The sequence below is a fragment of the Benincasa hispida genome, chromosome 7 (genome assembly GCF_009727055.1).
Source record: "Benincasa hispida cultivar B227 chromosome 7, ASM972705v1, whole genome shotgun sequence".
NCBI classification, from domain to species: domain Eukaryota; kingdom Viridiplantae; phylum Streptophyta; class Magnoliopsida; order Cucurbitales; family Cucurbitaceae; genus Benincasa; species Benincasa hispida.
In genome coordinates, this window is record NC_052355.1 from 14,905,382 (window position 1) to 14,924,927 (window position 19,546).

General features: G+C 33.6%; 1 long non-coding RNA gene across 2 annotated transcripts; it reads right to left on the reverse strand.

The window, feature by feature from the left end:
- Nucleotides 1-569: 569 nt before the first annotated feature.
- Nucleotides 570-2,776, reverse strand: LOC120081855. Of its 2 annotated transcripts, none has more exons than XR_005482967.1 (3): nt 2,386-2,776; nt 1,910-2,024; nt 570-632 (listed from the first exon to the last, which is right to left on the reverse strand). It is a non-coding gene; the product is annotated as an uncharacterized LOC120081855 (long non-coding RNA). The 2 variants fall into 2 exon arrangements; XR_005482966.1 differs by having other exon boundaries at nt 2,298-2,776.
- Between the last annotated feature and the right edge of the window lie 16,770 nt (nt 2,777-19,546).

Sequence of the window (19,546 nt, forward strand, 5' to 3'; positions counted from 1 at the left end):
ATGCATCTTAGAACAAATTACAACATGTTTTAGTAATTTAAAAACAAAAGGAACAAGAGACATACCTGCTTTAGTAATTTAAAAACAAAAAGAACGAGAGACATACATTTGAAGAACTTTTCTTCTGTGAATCTCTCGCTCTCATGAAGATTGGATAGTAACCCCTTGCTCTCTTTCAGATCACCTACCCAATCGTCTGGTAATCACAAATAGTCTTTTCCACGAACAAACACCCTTAGACATCACCACACGACAAACTTGGTATTCTCGAAGTGAGAATGTAACAACCCTACCCCTAGGACTTAAGTTAGGCCGTTACTAAAATAAATGCATGTATAGAATTTGAAACGACGCTCAGTTATGTTGAAATAAATGCTACATAAACAAGAGAAGTTCAAAAGACATTTATTAAATGTAATTGTTAAAACAATATTAGGGTACCCGTAATTTGTAAAGACTATTAAAAGTATATATAAAAGAAATAATCTGTAATAATAAGTTTGAAACAGTAAAACTAAACATTAAGGGAAGAATAAGGACTCTAAATTTCATGATGCGGAAGCGTAAAAACTAGTCCCAGTGGCACGATCACGAATTCAGCTGCGCCATCACCGGTGCATCTCTACCCTTACCTGAAACATCAACATAAGAAAGAATGAGTATGAAATACTCAGTAAGTAACCCCACTACTGAGGTCAGGCTAGGTGTCTATGTCCTCTAGATGCCTACCCCTAGTGGAACATATAAACTATTCTAGTCCTCATGGAATACATATATACATGAAAAACTTATTTCTATCCTAAGGTAATTGAATATGTCCACTACCTCTAGTAAGTCCCGTAGGACCCAAAACCTCTGGTGAATCCCGAAGGAAACACAATCTCTTACATATGCATGGTTATGCATACACCTCTTTCGTATATACATAACCCACTTAATGTGTACCTCTTTCGTACACATAGTTACGTATACACCTTTTTCATATACACATAACCCATTAAAGGTGTACCTCTTTCGTACACCTAGTTAAGTATACACCTCTTTCGTATACACCTAACCTACTAAGTATGTACCTCTTTCGTACATCTAATTATGTATAACCTCTTTCGTATACACATAATCCACTAAGTATGTACCTCTTTCGTACACCCTAGATCCACTTTATAAATGTAGGGATGTGTACCTCTTTCGTACACATGGTTAGGCATACACCTCTTTCGTATACACATAACCCACCGAGTATGTACCTCTTTCGTACACCCCAGTACCCTCTAGGTATGTATCACTTTCATACACACCAGCCCTAGTACATCTCTTTCATGTACTAGGTCCTTGGACGTGCATTACTTTCATGCAGTCACATAGTCTGGAAGGGAAAAAAAATGGTATCTAACTTCCTATTACATATAACATTCACCTAATCATAAATTCTCTAAAATCTCCTCATCAAGGTCATATTAATTAACCTCAACATACGTAATTAATCTAGTGTTAATGGATCTGCTCTAGTACATCACTTTCATGCACTAAGCTATGTAAACAATCAAGTATTTGAGATTTCATAATATATAGTACTGTCTACACATTCTCATAATAATTCGCATAACTATATGAATCAGCAAATGTCGAATCCTAATCTAACTTTAAGACATTCCAGTAGGAGTGCCACTTAACTTACATTAAGGGTCATGCTCAATCATCCTTTTAATATAACTCATAAAATTCTAAATCATGCTCATACATTAAAATGCTTCAGACATATTATCACATGCTCATGTATCTTTTCTAAACAGTCCATTAAATCTCAGAATAGTCAAAAGTATCCTTATAACTAGTCTTAAAATCCTAAAAAATAAATCATAAATTTATCGCCCGACACAAAGGCAATTCCAGTAGTAAGATTACTTACCTCTAATCGGAAACTCTAGAAACTAGCAAGCTTAGCCTCTTCCTTGCCCAATGAAACCTTTCACCAAAAATTCGCCGACTAGGCCTTTAGTTGGCTGGACAACAACTTCAATAATCTGAAACCTCGTACCAACATCCAAAATACGACGAGTATCAATAAATTAGAGTCGCAAATTTAATTAGTGCTCAATAGTCCTCAAGAAAACCCAATCAAATCAATAACCCAAACACCCATAGCAACTTAAAGTAATTTCCCTAATCACAGAAACACATCCTTCAAATTCAAAGCAAAAACATCGATTTTTAAATCTTTAAGCTTAATTCCAAAACACCCAATTTACATCAACCTTTGAGTTTTCCAAATAAATTTCAAACATCCATTTACTCACCCGAATAAACCCACTAACTGTACCTCAACCAATCAATCTATCCAAAACCAATGACCAAGACAATAACGGCTGTGAAAATGGACTGGACCTGCACAGAACTGTCGGCGCGATGCAACTCCGACCGAGCGGACTAACTACAGCTGACCTGGGACTTGCGGCAATGGCTTGTCGAACAGAGGTGGCTGGCCTTCGAACCCGTGCTCGATGCGAAGAACAGCGGATGTTCGCGATTGGAATTGACAATGGTGCGGCGAAAGGGTTGCACCACGAACGCGACTGACCAGAGACGCTGGACGGAAAGCGGCGCTAGAGGGTCGACGAGCGACTGCTTCAGACTGCAAACACTGAGCGACCGAGAGCGTTTTCGCAAAGCGACTAGGATAGCGGAACTGACGTCTGACTGGAGGTGCGTATGGTTGGCGCAGACTCAAAGGCCGGCTGCTGGTTTCGACGACTAGGGTTTTCACGAAAAAAAATGGGGGGTGGACCGGTGAGGTTGAAGAAGAAGGGTTTATGTTATTTTATATATAAATAATAATAATAATAATAATAATAATAATAATAATAAAAATAAAACTTAAAAACTAAAAAGGAAATAAAATAAACTCTATTTTATTTCTTTCTTTATTCCCATTTATTTTATTACTTCCTTTCTTTCCAAAAAGTGAAAATAAAACCTGTCATTAATTTCTAAACTGAACACTTTTGTAAGATCAAAATTAATTTCTCGTACTTATACTTGAACTCCAAAATTCCAAAAATGCCCCCCAATAACAAAATTACAGAAATTATATAAAAAGTGAAAATTCGGGGTGTTATAGAGAATCCAAGAGGTGTGGGCTTTGTTGAATTTGGTAGAGGGATGGAGGAAGGCATCGACCGAATTATACGACCAAGCAAGTGTGAGAATAATCTATCTATTGCATAGACCAAGATGCTTGATAGTTTAGTAAAACTCAAAGGTACACGATTGTTTAGTAAAACACGCTTAATCATTTAGCAAGTGTCAGATCGTTTACACGATCGTTTAGTAAATCACTAGATCGTTTACACGATCGTTTAGTAAAAGGCGCTTTACGCGATCATTTAGTATTTCACTTAGAAGGCTATCGTGTAGTCTCTCGTGAGTTAAACAATTAGTAATGCACACAATGAAGCGATTTCTTGTTAAATGAAAACTCTTTTTATTTTATCCTTTAGTTATTTAAAACTGAAAATAACCTCCCACATTTACGGTTAATGGAGAAAATAACCAACCACAATTATCTCATAATTGTTTAATTATAAATAAATACAATAAGTAACTTATCATACTTTATTTATAACCTATAGTTTTAATATCACATCATATGTAATATTTAAACCATAGTTCCTTTCCTCTTTACTTGATATAAATCATATTTATATCAAATTCCTCTAATTTATGTATCTCATACATCGTGTCAATTATATCACATATAATTGAACCAGTTTAATTATATCATATATAATCAAACTCCCTCTTGTTAATTCGAAAACTTCAAACTAACCAAAAACCGATTCTCAACTTGAATCCATTGAGCTACCAAGGGGACTTTATGGACCTGTAGTTTAAAGCTCCACCGGTACGTGAATAGCTGACTAAACTCTTTAATCATGAAATCCACCATCCGTTAATTGTCGAACACTCCACTAAAGATCGACAGCTGCACACTTCTCACTTTAGATATATTTCTATGTCCATTGGATATAACTAATCAATAGTATGATAACCCTTCATAGATCGCTCGTAAGTACAGTTGGGCCAATTTACTATTTTGCCCCTATAGTTACATCTAATTCCTTAAGTACCACTGATTCCTCTAATAAATAATACATCATAGTCCTACTATGAGTGAACACCTCTCAGACCATGAGAAAGTGTGTGGCGCCACATCGTTCAAGCCCCAAAATCAGCCCTTAAAGGAGTGATCTATCTACTTACTCCTGCTTCAGGGAAGAAGTGAGTTCCATTTTATGTAGCTGAGTTCCCAGCTCCCCAATCAGACGAATCCCCAAAGTGATAGGTTTGAGTCAGGAATCTGGCCACTCGCACCCATGCAAATCAAATGACCGTCCTCATAGGCAGGAGTTCTCAACTCACTCAGGATTAAGGTTATGTTACCTATGGTCATTCTAGTGAAATGAAAGTCTCTGTCATGAACGTCGTTATATAATGAGACTAAACATTTTGTGGTCCGGTCTTATACAAACTCCTTTGTATAGGACACTCCCGCTCGCATGTCTCCCCATGAATAATCAGGATCAAATCATCTATAGCACTTTACAACACTTGTGATATCTACAAAGTGGGCTGTATTTGTAGTGTTACCAGGATAAGGCTTCCCTCCTTTATCCATATACTACAGACCATTTAGATTATCACTTAAGGCATGATCTACTTGTATGTCTCCACAATGCTTAAGTCACAACGATAACCAAGGATCTTAGTTTATTGGTTTATGGTTAATGCAAATAAAAAATATCATATTTCATAGAAAATGGTGAAGAAAATATCTCATATTATTACATCACAATCGTTTGTTCATACAGGTGTTTACAAACTACAGAACCCTAAAGAGATTTAAGGCATCAACCCCAACAAGCTATACAATTTTGTTTAATGCTTCTCCATACTGTAGCTCCTTCGTTAAGAGTGAAAACTGATCTTGAAGTAGATTTCCTAGAATCTACGTCAGTCTGAAAATAAGAATCAGTGTATCATGTAAGGATCAAATCCTTAGGTCCATACATAAGTGTATAGCCCCTCGTTCTCTTGAGATACTTGAGGATGTTTTTTACAGCTGTCCAATGTCTGTTTCCTGGGTTATATTGAAACCTGTTGACGATTCCAACTACAAAGCATATATCAGGACGTGTACACAACATAATGTACATCAGACTCCCAACTGTCGATGCATATGGAATTCTTTTTATTTCCTTAATTTCTCGAGGTGTCTTAGGACACTGTTCCTTCGACAAATGAATTCCATGTCTAAAAGGTAACATACCCTTTTTGAAATTTTGCATATTATATCTCAACAACATTTTGTCAATATAAGATGTCTGAGATAGTGCTAGGGTTATGCTCTTTCAATTTCGAAAAATTTGAATCCCATGAACATATTGAGCATTTCTCAAATCTTTCATTTGGAACTGTGATACTAACCATCTCTTTACGTCAATTAGGAAACTTGTCTCATTCCCAATGAGCAAGAGATCATCAACATAAAGTACCAAGAATGCTACAGTTTTGTTGACTATTTTCTTGTATACACAAGGTTCGTCAATATTATGTTTAAAGCCATAAGATTTGATCGCAGTGTCAAATCTTATATTCCAGGATCTAGAAGCTTGCTTCAATCCATAAATGGATCTCTTAAGCTTACAAACCTTTGGTTCTTGACCCTGTTTAATGAACCCTTATGGTTGAGACATAAAAATACTTTCATCAAGATGCCCATTCAAGAAAGTTGTCTTAACATCCATTTGCCATATTTCATACTCATAATATGCGACAATGGATAAGAGTATTCTTATGGTTTTTATCATGGCAATAGGAGAGAATGTTTCTTCATAGTTAACTCCCTCCATTTGGGTAAAACCTTTTTACCATGAGTCTGGCTTTATAAGTTTGCACCTTACCAGTTTTGTCTCTTTTTCTCTTTTAAATCCATTTACAACCTATAAGTTTAACCCCATATGGTTGATCTACAAGTTCCCAAACAGAATTGAAGTATGTTGACTCCATTTTTACGTCCATGACTTTTATCCATTGTTCCCTATCAACATTTTCCATTGCCTGTTTAAAAGTCAATGGATCCTCTAGCCCATCATCAAGTATGATGTCTTGAGTTTCTGTTAAACCCATGTAGCGTTTAGGTTGATTAACAATTCTCCCACTATGTTGAGGCATTCTAAACTCTTGAGAAGGATGTGATGGGGCAACAACTGTTGTTGATGGACCAGCTTGATCAACAACTTTTGTTGATTTATCTGTAGTATCTTTAGTCATTTCTTTCAATATTAGTTTACTGCAAGGTTGATGATTTCTAATATGATATTCTTCCAAGAATGTAGCATTTGTCGATACAAATACTTTATCTTCTTGGGGATCATAGAAGTATCCACCTTTTGTTTCCTTAGAATATCCTATAAAGAGGCATAATTTTGAACGTCGTTCTAATTTCTTAGGGTTCTGTATCAACACGTGTGCTGGACATTCCCAGATTTGGTAGTGACGTAAACTATTTTTACGTCCTCTCTACAACTCATATAGTATTTCTGAAACACTTTTTGAGGGAACCATGTTTAGAATATATACCGCAGTCTGTATTACATACCTCCAAAAGGATTGAGGTAACTGAGCATAACTCATCATTGAACGAACCATATCTAACAAAGTTCGATTTCTCCTTTCCGCAACACCATTTTGCTATGGTGTTCTAGGTGCTGTGAGTTGTGATTGAATTCCATGATCTACTAAATAGTTCTGGAATTATAAATCCATATACTCACCACCTCAATCTGATTGAAGTGTTTTAATTCTTTTACCTAATAAGTTTTCAGCTTTCGGCTTAAATTCTCTGAACTTTTCGAGAGCTTCTGACTTGTAACTCATTAAGTAAATATAGTCATATCTTGAACAGTCATCGACAAAATTGATGAAATATTCATATCCACCTCGAGCTTTTACATTCATCGGATCATAAAGGTTTGGATGTATAAGCTTTAGGAGTTCTTTGGTATGAATACCTTTTCCAAAAAAAAAAAAAGATCTTTTAGTTATTTTTCCTTCAAGACATAATTCACATGGAGATAAAGAACTGCCTTCTAATTGATTTAGATGACCGTTTTTAACTAATCTCTCAATCCTGTTGAGATTTATGTGACCAAGTCTGAGATGTTAAATATAGGCATTAGGAGAATTTTTTCATTTTTTATTTTGAATTTCTACTGTTTTAAACATCTCTATATTTAAAATGGCTTTTGTTTTAGTTGGTTTTAATATATACAAGTTATTTTCAAGTCTAGCAGAACAAATATGAACACCTCTTGAAAAAATGAACACTTCAATAACTTCAAAAGATACTTTATACATATTTTCCAACATACTCATGGAGATCAAGTTTCTTTTCATCTTTGGTACATAATATACATTTTTTAACAAGATAAAAGATTCTCCAAAAAACAACTTGATATCTCTCACTACTTCAGCTGAAATGATATCTCATGTTCCCATCTTGAAAGTCATTTCGTATTTTGAGAGTTGATTCGAAGAACTAGTTTCCTATGGAAAAGTGCAAACATGGTTAGCGACGCTCGAATCTAATATCCAGGTCAAGTGAGAATTTCGCACTAAACATGTTTCAATTACAAGAAAATCTGATTTACCTTGATTTGCCTTTTTCGCTTTTTTCTCAGCCAAATACTTCGGACAATTTCGTTTCCAGTGCCCATCTTCTCCACAATGGAAACATTTTCCTTTGGGAGCTTTATTTTTCTTTGCAGTAGGTTGTTTATTCCCTTTTCCCTTTTTCTTCATCTATACACTTTTGTCTTTAGATGATGAAGGGACAGACTTCTTTTTGTCAGAGGGTTTCGTTCCCGACGATGAACCCTTCAAAAATTTCTTTTTTCGTGAAACAACATTTGCATTACGACATTAGTACGTAAGGTTAGGTAGCTCTTCGGAAGAGACTCTAATATCATACTAACTTACTAACTTGACAATGTGCAAGATGGAACTATAAGACCCTATTCATTTTTTAAGCTTGTGTTGTTTCGAATCCTATGTTACAACCCTCCATAGGGATCGTCGCGGTTAACAACTAGTTAGTGCCGCATAAAAATGACAGCAGGCGCAACATATGAATCTCACGGTTCAAACTAATGGAGAAGACCGTAGAATATGTTGGCACATTTTCTTCACCTACTTACTATAAACTACTTCCCCTATTCACCTTATTATTGACCCATGCAAACACTTTTCGTATGAATATGGATCTCACGGTATGAACTCTTGAGGACGTGAGGGCTGAAAATGATATATCGAATATATTGTTAATTTCCCACTGAAGTGTTCTAAATGTTTGGGTAATCTTTACTTAGGTTTATTACGGCTAATTTTAAACAACCCAAGTCTATATGATTTTATTCAAGTATAACGTTTATATTTGGACTTCAACCTACGATGTTTAGGTGTTTAAACAAATTTTAAACCTCACACCGCTCATGCAAGCTCATAAAACCGATTAACAATGCTCATCATTTCGGCCATAGTCCCTAGGTAGGAGGTATTACGTAGACCGTCAACATAAATACCCCCAACCTTAGATAGGATTATGAACCGATTGAGTTTGTAACCAAATTTTATAAGATAACGACCTATTTTAACTATTAAAACATGTTGTTAACCTAAGTAAGCATGTTGTTTATCTTTATTATGAATTTTAATGTCTAATTCAATTTTCTAACAACTTACAAAATTTTAGACATGCTAAGCATCCACATACATCAAAGGCATCACCATTTAATATAACCTTTATATTAAAACATTTGAAACCCTATACATGCATACTATATATTATAACACTTTATAACATACTTTCAATATATGTAACATGCTTTCTATGGTGGGATTTTAATTCTACATAACATACTTTATGCACATACAAGATTTATTTAATTATAACATACATCATTTGTATAAATAAATAAAAACAAACTGATATGGTTTTAGTTTTGGCATTTTCAAGCAGTCAAAGGTCTAACTATTACAAAATTCAGTAAAAACTGGCTTAAAAAACCTTTTGGACCGCTCGAACTAGACCCAAACCTTTCAAACCAGACCTTCAATGTTAAAAATTGGGCTAAACCGGGCAAAACCCACCGAGTACCATCAAGCAATGGATACCATCAAGCATACCATCAAGCATCGAGTATGACATCAAGCATCATCGAACATCGAGTATTTCAAAAAATACCATTGAGTAAACGCCTCGAGTACCATTGAGTATTCCATCGAGCATCGAGTATGTGGCAGTGGTTTGAATTTCCAGTTCCTGTTGCTCGACCTTCTTCACTTATTTCTTCAATTACATCCTAATTGTAACTCTAATGACTCCAAACAAATTACAGACACTTAAACATACATTAAGGCCCATCAAACAATAGCCAATTACAAGAGTTACAATATAATTGAAGAGATTTTAATGCCAAAACTCAGAAAGACCATATCAGTTCACCATTTCATATAGCTTATAAAAACACCCATCAAACTCAAAATAAACGATAATTGAGTGCTTAAATCATGCTCTGATACCAATTGATGGAGTAAACTAACATGCAGTGGAGAAAATCAGAATCAATAAGCACTTTAATTATACTTAATTTGAGTTTATAATATGCTTTAGAAAAACTATTTCACAAGAGGGTTTGCTGAACACAATACTTCTGATGAATCTTCTTCAAAACCAGCTGAGCTCCATGAAAAGATGCTTCAATCTTCAAGTAGATCACCACAAAGATCTTCTCTATTATTTTCTTGCAAGGATTGTGTGGTGGAAACACTAAATTGAGCTAGTTTTGATAGAACTGAAGAGGGTTTGCTGAGGGTTTCAAATTCTGTAGAATTTTTTTAGAAATTCTGAATACATGACCAATCATTCAGCCTAACACTCTAATTTATAAAGCTTTCATCATGCAATCTCAAAGCTTGCATGAAGGTCAGCTCCTTCTTCATGAATATCATGGAGATTGAGTGGAATTGGATTAATAAGATGGTTGCACATTTAGTGGAGATTTCCAACTTTTTCAAATTATATTTTCAAAATTGATTTCTAAAATAAATTTATTTATTTGTTTATTAGTTTTATAAAAATCAATTTAATCAATTAATTTTAGATAAAACTAATTAATTAAACCTTTTAATTAATCTTGTTAATTTAATATCTGATATTAAATTAATAAAATACCAATTTCACTACAATAAATTTAATTTCATGTAATCAATATTTAAGTCATAATTTATACATTAATCGATTCTCCAATTTCGTTTAATTTAGATAAAATTAAACATTTCAATTGTATGGAATACAATTAATAGAAACCCTAATTGAATTTGAACATTTCAAACTCTAGACCCTAATTTCAAATCTCATCAAGATTACTCAATTTACTAATCCAAATAACAAGCTAGTAGAGGGACCTTATGGACCTACAGATCATGAACACCAATGATTTACAATTAATTGGTTAAACTCTTTAAACCGAGTTATTCACTATTCGTTAACTACCAAAACATTCCACTATAGCTTGATAGTTGCATTCTCCTCACTTTAGATATATTTCTGTCCATTTTAACCATAATCGGTTAGTTAATCCTTTACAGGTCGTTCGTATTTACAACTGGGTCAAAGATTACCGTTTTACCCTTGTAAATACATCTTGCTCCTTAAGCTCCCACTGATCCTCCATTGAACAATTGATTTATAGTCCAACTTATAAACCATAACCCTCTCTTTCATGAGAGGATGGGGCCCCGTTATTGAAGACTAGACATCAACGCTTAAGAGAACAACCTATCTGCTAACCCTAAGTCGGGTAGGAGTGAATTTCATATTGCAAAGCTATGTGCCCAGCCATCTATCCGGTCTTATCCCCCAAATGGGAGAATTATTGAGCAATGCTGAAGGACTACTCTCACCTATGCAGATCAAAGGATAAATCCGAATAAACAGGAATTCATAGTTAGCTCAGGATTAAGATCGAGTTACCCTAGGTCATTGAGTTTGAAATAGTTAGTTTTAACAATAATCTGTTGTTATAAAGAAAAGTGACTATTTTGAGGTCCGATCTTATGCAAACTCATTACCTAGGATGCCCCCACTCACATGTCTACACATGAATGATTTTTGGATCATATCATTTGTATCAGTATACAAAATGGGCTGCATCTAATAGTATCACCAGAATGAGATACACGGTCTCATCCATATACTTATAGACCATTTTTGGCTACATACTCCTCCTTTATGTTGCCATATAAAGTTAAAGTATTCATGTTATATCCATGGATTTGTTTATTGGATTTTCATAAAAGAATGAAATATCAATAATAATTTATTGAATAAAATACTCAACAATATTTTTATTGACAAATAAAATATGTTAACAACATTTACGACTTGCAAGTTTAGGACATTCCCAACACATTTGTGTATAACCAATTACTGGTGCATACAAACTTCTATGTTATTAAATTACCTATATGTTATTCTCGGCTTTTTTGTGGGATTATGTTATCGAAATGCCTTGCAATTCTTGGATGACACAATGCTCCTGGTCCTGCCCCTATGCTTATAAACTATAGTTATAAGTTGTTTCAGGGTGCTCATATCCTGACATTATCTATAGCATTCATCCCCTGTTGCTAAGGATATCCATGTGTCAGCTAATCTAATTGTTCCTAATCAGGGTGGTTGATTGATTCCGACTCAGCTAGGTACTTGCATTCTATAAATCCTGACTTCATAATCTTGAGCTTTGAATAGTCTCATTAGTAGTTGTGTGGATAAAAAGTAAAGGAATCGGATCCCGTAGCAAACACAATTTATTGCTTTTTTTTATTTTGAAATTGGGAAGATAAAAATATAGAATTATAAAACAAAATAGTTAGGTTAAGCATAAAATCAAGAATAGAAGAATGCCTTTGAAGATTGTTATCATCGAATTCTTAACATATGGTTCTTCTCTGTACAATTATAGAACACCTCTAAATGGCCTTCCCAACTATATCTTTAGCAAGGATTGGATTGTAGAATCCTTCCTTTGAATTGAAAGGGAGTAATTGGGTGAGACATTTCTTCTCTGTATATTGAGAAAAAAAAAAAAAAAAAAACTAGAGAGAGAGCAATGAGGGTGTTTTTTTGTTTTTTGTAAAAAACTTCTAACACTGTGCAGAACAACACACTACCATTTTTTAGACAAGATTAAGGTGGGAGTTGAGAATATAGCTATACAAGATAGAATTCACTCATTTCTGACTTTAAGGTAAAGTAGAGATGTTTCCTTAAGTGTTAACTCCAAGTCTTGAACAATGGGGCCCTTCCTCTCATTGGCTCGAGAGGGATTTTGTCTGTGGTAGGATCATAAATAAGTTGTTTATTAGAGGATCAATGAGACTTAAGGAGCAAAATGCAATTACAGGGATAAAACGGTAATGTGAGAGATGTGCATTTGAATATGATTCACATATTAATTAATATGAATTAGATTCATATTAAAACTATAGATTAAAGTTAATATGAATGAGATTCATATTAAAACTATAAGTTATGTGAGAGATGTGCATTTAAATATGATTCAAATATAAGTTTAATTGAGATATATAATTAAATTAATTAATTAATTTTTCTAATTTATTTAAATTAAGTAAAAAGGAATTAACTCTTTTGTATTACAGGGGAGTGAAGGAATGGAGAGAGTGAGAGCTAACTCCCATATTTCCCTTTATTAATTGTAACACGTAAAATTTCTCCTACAAGATATCTCTCTCTCTATTAACTTCTCTGCATTTTTCACAATATACAGAGAATTCCCAAATTCCCAATTTTTTCAAAAAGTTCCCACAAATTTTTCCTTGCCAAAAGAATAACAGGGAAGCCCTTTTGGTGGTGTCTTCCTCGTGAGTGAAGGGTTTGTGAAATCAATTCAATATTTGGAGAAGTTTGAGAAAGATCTTCAAAGGTAACCATTCAATTCAATATTTGGAGACGTTTGAGAAAGATCTTCAAAGGTAACCATTCTTCTTCTTGTGTTGAAATTTATACATGCTTAATCTACTTTTAGTTAGGTTTCTATGTTTTAATACTTGAATTAAATTGAAGGAAAGCCACATGTTTCTATTCAAGATTCGATCCCTTCACCATGAAGCATTCACCGTGTATGATTACTTAGCTTGATCTTGGTAATAGGATAACTTATTGAGTATTTTTATACTCACCCTTTCCTATGCTATGTTTTTTAGGTAAAGTAAGGACAAGTCGATAAATGCCAAGAAGAACCCGTGACTGTGCCATCGAGGCTAGTCAGAATACTTTCACACATATTCTTCACGTTTTTTTTCCATTATTAAGTAACTCTTGAGAAATTGGATCCAACAGTTTTGTTGAAAACAAGATCTTTAGATATAACTCTAAAAAAACCCAAAACAACATGGAATCAACCCAAGGAAAAGCTTTGAAAGGAATTAGCTTGATGATCAAAATCAAGAGTAAAGAAAACTCGTTTCTAAACTCATGATTCGAATTATTCCACAAGAGGTTTGATCAATAACACTTGAATGATTCTAGGCACGCAAGTTCTAGAAAACACACCAAAAATTGCAAAAAAAAAAAAAAAAAAGTTAACTCACAACAAAGCTAAAAGAAATTCTCTTTTCACTTTCATAATCTATCCACAAATAAGGCAAAAAGGCCTTTTTATAGCTTTTAGACCGTAAACCAAACTAAAAGACATTTTTATGGAGTACACTAGTAACCAACATGAGTTACACTCTCCATAACTTTCCTAATAAAACAAGGTTTAATTTAAAATAAAAAATAAAATAAAAATAAAATTAAAAACATTGTAACATAAAAAGTTGTAACATCCATGGAGTAACTTAAGTTTGAGTTCTACTAATTGAAGAGATAGTTCATTAAATGCAAGTTAGGATGAATTTAATGCACTTCATCTTGAAGCTCAACTGCATATAACATGTAGAGAAGGACTCTAACATCTTCTATAGCATCCTTTGTTAAGTTCACTATAGCTTGCATATAAGTGATCATAGCTAGTTGTAGCTTCTAAGCTCTTGATCTTGTAATGGGACATTGAGGCATGATAATTGATGTGGCTTAGGTCATATCATCCTTTCCTTCTTGAGAAGGATTCACCCATGAAGCATAGTCGTCATCTACATCAAAAGGATTCAAATCAGCAACATTAAAGGTTGCATTAACACTATATTCACCCAGTAAATCAATTTTGTAAGCATTTTCATTGATGCACTCTAAAACTTGGAAAGGTCCATCGCCACGTGGTAAAAGCTTGGATTTTATTTGAGTTGAAATTTTTCCTTTCGAAAATGCACCCAAACCCAATCTCCCCGTTTGAAGACTAAAAGCTTCCATCCTTTATTTATTTTTTAAGCAACTTTTAAAATTTTCTTCTCAGTTTTGCTCTTTACTCTTGTACAGATTATGAACAAACTCAACCTTTGCATTCGCATCAAAACTCACAAAATCATTAGTTATGAAGCATAGATACTTCATATGAGGCAAATAATCTATACTTAGATATTGATAATTCTAGATACTTCTTGGATATGACTTTGACACGCTATTTGACGTATCTATTTTTACACTTACCTTTTTTTAAAAGAAAAAAAGATAAACAACTCATCTAATCTTTCCCATAGGCAGCCTATTTTAAAAGCCCACTCATTGAGATCAAAAACTAAGAGGAAAAGAAAAATAAAAGACCAAACCCTATAATCATCTAATCTTCATTTTCATATCTGAGTCCCCACAAAGCCACCAAAATATAATCCACTTGAATATCTTCAAAAATTCAACAAGGAAGTTCTTCGCTATCTTCATACTTCTCCCTCTAATCTTCTTCTTCTTCTTTAATCAATATGAGTCATTTTTGTATTGTATTTTATTGACTATTTTATTTCAACATCTTAGATGTTGCCTTTTGTATTGTGTTACAGTGTTTGTACTATATTTGTATTATTCTAAGTTTATCTAAATCCTAGGTTTTTTAAAGAAAAAAAAACGTATATTCAACGTATCAAAAATCCTAATTTTTTTTTTATAAATTAGTGTATTGTTGTATCCTATTATATCTGTATCCGTGTCTGGACTTTATAGCTCATTAGGAGGTGTAGGTAATAAATCCATAGGAGTGAAAGGATTAAAGCCATAAACAATTTCGAATGGAGTGCATTTAGTAGTGTTATGAACACTCTATTACATGCAATTCTATGAGAGGCAAACAATCATCCCAAGTCTTTAGATTCTTATTAATAATAGCCCTAAGCATAGTAGTCATAGTTCTATTAACAACCTTGGTTTGATCATCCGTTTGAGGATGATAAGTAGTTGAGTACACAAGCTTAGTTCCCAATTTACCCCAAAAAACACGTCAAAAGTGGCTAGAAAATTTAACATCACAATCATTAACTATGCTTTTAGGAATGCCATGCAACCTCACAACCTCCCAAAAGAATAAGTCAGCAATATGTTTTGCATTATTAGCTTTGTGCCAAGGAATAAAATGAGCCATTGTACTAAATCTATCAACCACATTAAAGATGCTATCTCTACTTTTTTTAGTTCGAGGTAAGCCTAAAACAAAATCCATTGATATATCGGTCCATGGACTAGTAGGAGCGGGTAAAGGAGAATACAAACCATGGGGTTGAAGCCTAGACTTAGCTTGTTTACATGTTATGCATCAAGCACACATATTATGAACATTATGTCTCATTTTAGGTCAATAAAAATATTTTGCAAGCATATCATAAGTTTTAGAAACTCCAAAATGTGCCATTAAACGTTCCTATAAACTTCTCTAATAAGTAACTCAGGAATGAAACAAAATGAGATGCAAAGTTTTTCTTTTCTAAACAAAAATCCATCAAACAACATGTAATCATCTACAACATTACAACAAGTCATTTTTTAAAATATTCAATAGAAGGAGAAAAAAACACATAATGATGATACAAAGTCTTTTATATGATCAAAACCTAACAACTTAGTATTTAAAGCATTGAGTAGAGTACACCTTCGTGAAAAAACATCGGCAACAATATTCTCTTTACCTTGATTGTACTTAATCACATAAGAAAATATTCTGATAAGCTTAGCCACTTGGCATGCCATCATTTGAGTTTATTTTGTCCTTTCAAATGCTTTAAACTCTCATGGTTTGTATGAATAACAAATTCTTTGACCAAAGAGTTGCCATGTTTGTAAGGTGATATGCACAAACACACATGTCAAATTGTAATATAATAATACGGTTATGAGATCAAGTATCGTCCTTTGAGAAATTGGTTTGATTCTTCTAGCTATTAAGAGATCCTTCCAATTTTATTTAGGGGACCAGACTATGATGAAAATTTAATTAATATAATCCTAAAAAGTGAATAAAAGATAACAACATGGTGAGAAAAAACAAAGATGCATCCTAAGATCATAATCTCATTGATGGATTAACCAGATTGATTGTTTATGCCTTAGATTGGTTTTATGCAAATTATAGATCTAAGAGTCTTTAATTCAAGTTTCCTCTTTCGAGCTCTACTCTATCTAACACCTAATTATCAAATCACTTTTATGCAATTGATTAATTAAGTGTAGCATTAAGATTCTCTATTTTTTTTTTTTTTTTATCTTTATTAATCTTCTATCACTTTTGTGCATATTCGATTAACAATCTAACATGCTAAATATAACCTAATGTCACCTCTCTCAAGAAAAACACCAAGTAATTATCATCTAAACAATGACCAATTGTTTGAAGCAATAGACATAAACATGCTAAAATAATCTATGCAATTAATCAATTCCAGGAAACAATCAACATAGTCTAAAACAATCCAATAACAAAAACCATAAACCCTAGAACTATAAATCAATCACTCATGGGTACAACATAAATATAGACCATTCGTAGTGTATCCAAACTCAAAGAAACAGAGAAATAAAAATGGAAGAAGATGCAAGCGAAATTATTGACTGTTGTCCCCAAATTCGGAACCACAACTCAACGGTCTCTTCAAATCTCTACTCTTTTGAAGCTCCACAATGTTGTCTTTGCCCAACTCTCATCCCCCAGTGGAGGCCTTGACAAAGTTTTTAAAAAACACCCTAAAAGGAACCCCTCTAAAATACGACAAAAACAAACTTAAATAAGTAGGATTTGTTGTAGCATCGTGACACTATAAGTGAGTGCCGCGACGCTCTTCAAAAAGCAAATTTCAAATGTTCTAAGTTGCCTTTCCATGACCCAAACAATGACAGACGACAGTCAGAGGCTTTTAATGAAGCACCAAAGATGACGGACGACAAAAAATCTGCACAAAAAACCTCTTGGGAAAATACGTCGTGTTGCCCTTACTCTGCACTTTTTAGCCATCTTTTGACTTTTTCTTTGCCCCGAGTCAACGTTTGACTCTTCTAAGGGATAGTTTGATATTCTTACTCCAAATTTGGCTCATTCTACTCCAAGTGCTCGTTTCCTACAAAATCAATAAATAAAGCAATAAATAACTCTTTTATGCAATAAAACCTACAAAAGTCTAAGCCTAAGAGCACACTTTTGAGGTGCGTTTCATAATGCACGAACCAAAGTATAAAGTTCTTTGTCATAAGTTGGATGCCGCAAAGATGCACCATTCAATTTTTCACTAAAGAACATTAAAGGTATTTGATTTTGAATCAAAATAGCACCTATCCATACTCCAATAGCATCACATTTGATTTCAAAAGTTAAATCAAAATTAGGTAATGCAAGTAATGGAGTAGAACTCAATTTTTCTTTTAAATTGTGGAAAGCAAGTTGTTGTTCTGGCCCTCAAACAAAAGAAACATTCTTCTTAACATGTTTATTTAAAAGCGAAAAAATTGTACTACAATCCTTAATGAACTTACGATAGAATCCTAAAAGACCATGAAAACTTCTTATCTCATTTATACTTTTAGGCATAGGCCAATCTCTTATAGCCTTTATCTTCTCCTCATCAACTTCAACACCTTTAGATGAAACTACAAATCCAAGAAAATCAACCTTTTTCCATGTAAAAGCAATATTTCTTTAAATTTGTATAGTATTCCTTTTGCAAAGTAGTGAATATAGAACATACATGCTCAACATGTTATTATGAAGATTTAGAGTAAACAAGAATGTCATCAAAATAGATAACCACAAACTTTCCCAAGTATTCTCGCAAGACATGATTCATTAACCTCATGAATTTATTAGGTGCATTAGTCAATCCAAAAGTCATAACTAACCATTCATAAAGACCGTACTTGGTTTTGAAAGCAGTTTCCGTTGATCAACAATATGTATGCAAATTTGATGATAACTCAATTTCAAATCAATCTTAGTAAACAGACTACAATCATGCAACTCATCAAGCATATCATCCCATCTAGGAATTGGATGTCTATACTTAATAGTTTCATAGCCCTACAATCAACACACATACACCATGAACCAAATTTCTTAGGCACAAGAATAACTGGAACAAAACATGGACTCAAACTCTCATGTACATACCCTTTAGCAAGAAGTTCACTTACCTACCTTTGTATCTCTTTGGCTTCCTTTGGATTAGTCCTATATACTGGACGATTTGGAATGATCGCTCCCATACTGAAGTCAATTTTATGCTCAATTCCTCTAAGTGGTGGTAAACTACTACACATCTCTTTGGGAAACAAATCTTCATATTCCTTCCAAGAAAAACACTAGGCAAAGAAGAGTTAATCCCACTAGTTACAAAACAAGACCCTTTGCACATAAGTACAAGAATGATTTGGTTAGAGAGTAAAACATTCCTAGCCTTAATTGATCTAGTATACAAACTCACATTTTAAACTTTTCTCTCATTTTTTTCTCTAGGCTGGTTGCTATTGTCTTGTTTTTTGCTCAAATTATTTTTTTCACTCAACCCTTTTTCTATCATTTCTTTTTCATTTTTTGCTTTTGCATCAGCCTCTTGTCTTTTATTTTCAAGTTTTCACCGATCAATAAATACATCTTTTGGAGTCAAAATAACAAGAATTGTTTCCTATCATTATGAGTAAAAAAATAACGATTTTTATACCCATCATACACCACTCGACAATCAAATTACCAAGGTCTCCCAAATAGTAAGTCCCCAACATTCATGGATACAACGTCATATAAAATTTCATCAAAATATTTTTCAACAGTAAAAGAAACAAGAGTTTGCTTAATCACCCGAACTTCCACACAATCAGTCAACCGTTGAAGCTTCTATGGTCTAGGATGTGGTTTGGTCTCTAAATTAAGTCTCTTGATTAGAATAGAACTCACAACATTGGTACAACTACTATTATCAATGACCACACTACAAGGTACAAATTGAACAAGGTACCTAGTGTGAAATAAGTTATTGCGTTGGTCTAGACTATCCTTGTAAC